General features: G+C 47.8%; 1 protein-coding gene across 3 annotated transcripts in view; it reads right to left on the minus strand.

The window, feature by feature from the left end:
* Positions 1-2,763, minus strand: part of CDK17 (cyclin dependent kinase 17) — a 191,804-nt gene extending 189,041 nt beyond the window's left edge. For 2 of the 3 annotated variants that reach the window (XM_030214340.1, XM_030214338.1), the window contains exon 1: positions 2,606-2,763. The gene's annotated coding sequence lies outside the window, so the exon portion shown is untranslated. Of the gene's footprint in view, positions 1-2,244; positions 2,570-2,605 lie in introns of those variants that run through there. The other variant, XM_030214339.1, reaches the window with a different exon arrangement.
* Positions 2,764-6,000: the final 3,237 nt, after the last annotated feature.

Here is a 6,000-nt window from a genome sequence, read left to right on the forward strand (position 1 = left end):
ACACACAGGAGCACTAACAGCAGTAAGGCACATCACTGGAAGGAAGCCATGGCCCCATAAGATAAAGGGCAGGTGCCGAGAAACTGTGTGGCATGACTGGCAGAACAACCAGGCCAAATAGGTAGCAGTGCTAAGGAACCAGAGAAGTACAGTCGGCATTGAACCAAGATACAATCAGCCGATATGGAGAAGAAATAGAGAACCAGAGTGGCGTGGCGTGGCATGGCATGGGGGAAGATCAACCCTTAGCAGCCAGGACAGAAGAGAAGCTGTCACTGGAACAGGCAAGATATATGTAGATGGGAAAAAGGGAGGCAAGGAAAAGACCATGAGGAAGATGAGCCCATCAAAAATGACAGGATAAAATGCAGTACTTCTACTAGCTGCAAAACTAAAGCAATAACAAAGGAAAAGAGTGCCTCATACTTCAAGACATGCTAATAAATAATGGATGTGCATCTCCTACATTTAAATTAAAATAGAAAATTCTGTTCAGAAGAGAAAAAAATCAGATTCAAAAGCTAATTATCAAAATTACATGCTTAATACTAAACTATAAATAAAAACTTGCCTGACTACATTGTTAAGATTCTCTTAGATGGATGCTGTAATCTGAGCACTGGAAAGGAAGAAGGAATATAAGATACAGATTTCAAACTGTCTTATACAACAGACTGTAGTTTTATTTTATGCGCCCTTCCAATTAACTCAGTTATATTAAGGATGAAAAAAAAGCACATACCTAGTTACCCTTCCTTTTTTTTAACTGGCCTTCAAATACCCTAGACATAATGAAGTTTGAACACAGTCACCCTGGAAGACTACAGCAGCCTTACTCAATGTCCTATTAGAGGATGTAAATTGCCTAATATTTACAGCAAATCCAGCTTAGGGACCAGGCCTGCGTCCAAAACACCTGTGACACAGCCCCCTCCAGGCCAGCGAATGGTGGAAAGGGTGTGGAACAGTGTTATCGAGAAATCTCTACTACAAAGCTGACCTAAACCAAAAAAAAAATATGATTTTTGAATACAATGTTATGAGTGACCTTATACTTCCCGACACACAGGAAGGAGCTGAAGAATTCTTAACAGCTCTGAATCAATAAAAACTACACACATCCTGTCATTAAAATCCCTTACTCAGACATGGGGGTGGGAAGAACAACCAACAATGAGAGCAAAAACGTTAAATACAACAGATAACTCCTGCTTGAATGGCGCAACAAACTGTCAATTTCTGCCCCCCCCCCCCCCCTGACTCAGAATGGCGAAAAGAGGAAAAGGGGAGCGGTTATACCTTTAAAAATTAACTTGAGTACTTTGCAGAAACCGACCCGGTGGTTAAGGACACTGCAAATAAAAGGAGCTGCAGAAAATTAAAAAAACAACATTTGTTTCTATAGGAAGTTTAAAAAGCGTTCAAAGGAAATCTTTCCAGGGCTTCCTAAGTTGTAGGAAGGCTCTCAAACAAAAAAAGACAAAGCAAAGCACTAGGATGCTGGGTTCTGAAAATGCATCATGCATTTTCCAGACACTCAGAAAGCAGGAGTCTACACGGACCAGCTGAGACAGTCTTGAAGCGAAAACTCTTCTCGTCTTTTACTACTACTATAATTATCATTTCTATAGCGCTACTAGACGTACGCAGCGCTGTACACTTGAACATGAAGAGACAGTCCCTGCGGGACAGCGCTTACAATCTAATTAGGCCAGACAAACAGGCCAAACAAGAGATAAGGGAATATTAAAGTGAGGATGATAAAATAAGGGTTCTGAACAAGCCCCCTCCCTTGCTCAAAGCCCACCTCTTCAACGTTGCCTTCGGCACCTAACCTTTGTACCTTTCAGGAAATCTAGACTGCCCCTACATTTGTCCTTTAGATTGTAAGCTCTTTGAGCAGGGACCGTCCTTCTATGTACAGCGCTGCGTAACCCTAGTAGCGCTCTAGAAATGTTAAGTAGAAGTAGTGGTTAGGAGTTAAAAGGAGTTTAAATCCACACCTGTCCTCCCACTCCCTTTCTAACTGTGATTCAGACAGCGGTGTACGATCTAGTAAAGCAAAGCATCCCCCTCCCCTTTCCCTGGCGACCCTCCTGCCCCGCAGGTCCCAACCCAGCAAATCGGGCAGCACTAGAGCCGCCCCACCACTCCTCCAAAACATGGACCAGGAAAGAGCAAGAAAATAAGGCTCGAGGTGAAAGGCCCCGACAGGCAGGCATGGAAACGAAAACGCCAACTTACCGGAAAACAGACGTCCCCCTCCCCCTCCTCCTCTTCTCTTTCTTCGCCCAGGTTTCCCTCAGCTGGGAGAGGCCGCCGGATCCCGTCCCACCACCAAGGTACCCGGAGAAGAAACTCCTCCCCCCCCCTCCGGGGAGAAAACGGCTCCCTCAAGCGTATTCCGTTCCTCTTCTTCTTCTTTTCCCCTCGTTTTATAATTCTTCCTGTGGATTTGTTTTCCGGCCCCCAGAAAAAGAGGCTCTTTTACAACATGGCTCCTGCCGCGAGCGACTTTCACCGTCAGGGCAACTGAAACATTCAGGACTAGGGACGAACAGGACAACAATACACAGGAAACCCCCCCCCCCCTCGCTTCGCCCACCTTTAACAAACCCCCCGGCCTCGGGGGTCGTTATTTCTTCTCGGGGCACAGCGGGGCGGCGAGGTGTCACTGCGCCCGGCCAGGCCGCCGGTCAGTGAGGAGGAGGAATCCCCGGGCTGCTGCTAGTGCTGGGTTGTGTCTGATGTGTGCGCGCGCTCTCTGCGGCTCGGCCGATTGACGCCTCCGCCGCCTGTGTGGCGCACGCGCGACACACACGCGCACTCTGTCGTCTCTCACAGGGAAAAAAAAAACAAAACAACAAGAAGAAGAGAAATATAAGCTCCAGAGAAGCCTGGCGCCACCTGCTGCCCCCTTCCCTACCATGGCACTGAAAACAGGTACCAGAACTCAACTGCCAAGTTACCAAAGTTCCAGGAGTAGAGGATGGCAGTTGGCACGGGGATAAAATTTGTCCCCCTCCTTGTGGGTTCTGTCTCCACCCCCACCCCGTCCCGCAGGCCCTGTCCCCGCCCCATCCCCGCAGGCTCCTCTGTCCCTCATCTGCAGATGATTTTATATTTAAATCTTTTCATTTAAAGTATAAAAAATTAACAATTTGCTGTGCCACTTTTGTGTATAAACTAAAACAATAATAACAACAACTAGCAGCTGTAATAATAACCCTCCCACCCCTACCCCCAACATTAGCTGACTTCTACTGCCCCAGGGAATCCCAATCCACCCTGTTAAAACATCCAGGGGTACAAAATACAACCGGTTCTGTATGCTGCCCTAGAGTTGAGAAATACGCCCTATGAAGCACTGTTATGATTTTTTCATCTGTGGATCAATAAGTCGTCAACAATCTCAGTCCAGTTCGTAACAGGCTTCAGAGTAGAAAGTGACACAGGGACAAAGTTTGTCCCCGTCCTCACGGGCTCTGTCCCCATCCCCACCCTGTCTCCATGGGATCTGTCCCCATCCCCGCAGTTACTGCCGGTCCTCGTCCCCATGTCATTCTCTACCCAGGAGGCAGTTTTGTGGTGCAGAGATGCCAAGTTACCCAGTTCCAGGCTGGAGGGGACGGTCCTGGATTTCTCACCACCTCATCCGCATTATGGAATTTGCAGCACTGATTTCTCAATGGGTAAGATCATCGGGCACTACGAATCCCACATTGCTTTGGGATGTAACTTCAACACCAGGACTTGCCAACAAATTTCCAGCCTGGAACTTCTTCTCTGGAGGTGGCCCAGGATAGGTGTTTGTGACTGGAGGTGAGGAAGATCTGTGCACAAAAAAAATTGTTCGGGCACCCAGAGTTGCATGTCATACATGATATATCTATGCATATGCTGGAAATCTATTCCAGATAACCTACACAATTTGTTTTGTTTTTGTGCACAAGGTATAGCTGTCCCCTGTGCACATCTTTCTGGTGTTGATTTCCTGTATCAACCACATTTTTTTATGTTGGGCTTATTTACATACTATTTGCTTACAGCACTGAGGACTTTGGCATTACTCTTGCATTAGAAAACCATGCACTACGTGTTAGGGCACATGGCCCTAGGGCTTCATTACAAAGTCGTGTGGCAATTTATTTATTTAGTAGCATTTATATCCCACATTTCCCCACCTATTTGCAGGCTCATTGTGGCTTACATTGTTCCGTAATGGTGATCACCAATTCCGGAAAAGAGAAAATACATAGTTAAGATGGAGGTGACAGAGTGGATTAGATATTCAGGTATTGTTCATTTTCATGCTGAGAAGTAAAAAAGGTATAAGATTAAACTTCAATCGTGATAAATCAGTTTGAACAATCAGAAATAATAAGCTACAATCGTGAATAGGTTAGTTTGAATAATCAGAAAATTAAAGTTTACGTTTTGTGTATTTCCGGTGGAAATTTCTTACTGGTGTTTAGGATGGATCTTTGAGAGATGCCTTTTTTAATAGGTTGGTTTTCAGTAATTTTCGGAAATGATTTATGTCATGTGTTGTTTTTATGGATTTTGGTAATTCATTCCATATTTCCGTGCTTATATAGGAGAAACTGGAAGCATATATTAATTTATATTTTAGACCTTTGCAGCTGGGGTAGTGAAGATTCAGGAACGTACGTGATGATCTAGTAGAATTCCTAGTTTGGTAGGTCTATAAGACTTGACATCAGTGGCGATCCTAGGTCGGTTGACACCCGGGGCGGATCGCCGCTGCGCACCCCCCCCCCCCGGGTGCAACACGACACCCCCCCCCCCCCCCGGCGCATCAAACACCCCCCCTGGCGAATCAACCCCCCCCCCTAGCGAATCAAACCCCCCCTTCCAGCACATCAACACCCCCCCCCCAGGTGCCTTCTTGGCTGCTGGGAGCAGCCGCACGTCTGTCAGCTCCACTGGCCCTGCTCTCTCTGCCCGGAACAGGAAGTAACCTGTTCCAGGGCAGAGAGAGCAGGGAACCACCGGAGCTGACAGGCATGCGGCACCCCCCCCCCCCCCAGCAGCGTGCACCCAGGGCGGACCACCCCCCTTGGTACGCCACTGCTTGACATATACCCCGGAGCTTCACCATAAATGATCTTATGAACCAGGGTGCAGACCTTGAACGCAATTCGTTCTCTTAGTGGAAGCCAGTGTTGTTTCTTTCTCAGGCAGTGGCGTTCCTAGGGTGGCTGAAACCCGGGGCGGATCGCCGATGCGCCCCCCCCCCCCCGGGTGCAACACCCCACCCCCACCCCCCGGCGAAAGGCCACCTCCCCCCCCCAGCGAAAGGACACCCCCTCTGGTTGCATTTTTACCTGCTGGGGGGGTGCCGCGCGCCTGTCTGCTTCGCTCGTTCCATGCTCCCTCTGCCCCGGAACAGGAAGTAACCTGTTCCGGGGCAGAGGGAGCACGGAACGAGCGGAGCAGACAGGCGCGCGGCACCCCCCCCCGTCAGCGTGCACCCAGGGCGGACCGCACTCACCGCTCCCCCCTAGGAACGCCACTGCTTTCAGGGGTCCGGCACTTTCATATTTCATTTTACCAAATATGAGTCTGGCAGCTGTGTTTTGTGCAGTTTGAAGCCTCTTGATGATTTGTTCTTTGCATCCGGCGTAGATTGCATTGCAGTAGTCAAGTTGGCTTAGTACCATTGATTGTACTATTCTGCAGAATGTTTCTCTTGGGAAGAAAGGTTGTATTCTTTTGAGCTTCCACATTGAGTGAAACATCTTCTTTGTTGTGTTTTTCGCATGGCTCTCTAGTGTAAGATTGCAACAGGCAAAAGCTTACTTCTCCTACAATTCGACATGTCAAGCGCGTTCGATATGGTTAACCATAAAATACTACTAAACATCTTAGATTACTTCGGGATTGGTGGAAGTGTACTCAACTGGATCAAGGGCTTCCTAAGCACCACAACTTATCAAGTCAAATCAAAATCAAACATATCACCACCATGGAATACAG

The sequence above is a fragment of the Microcaecilia unicolor genome, chromosome 9, assembly GCF_901765095.1.
Source record: "Microcaecilia unicolor chromosome 9, aMicUni1.1, whole genome shotgun sequence".
In the NCBI taxonomy this organism is placed as follows: Eukaryota; Metazoa; Chordata; class Amphibia; order Gymnophiona; family Siphonopidae; genus Microcaecilia; species Microcaecilia unicolor.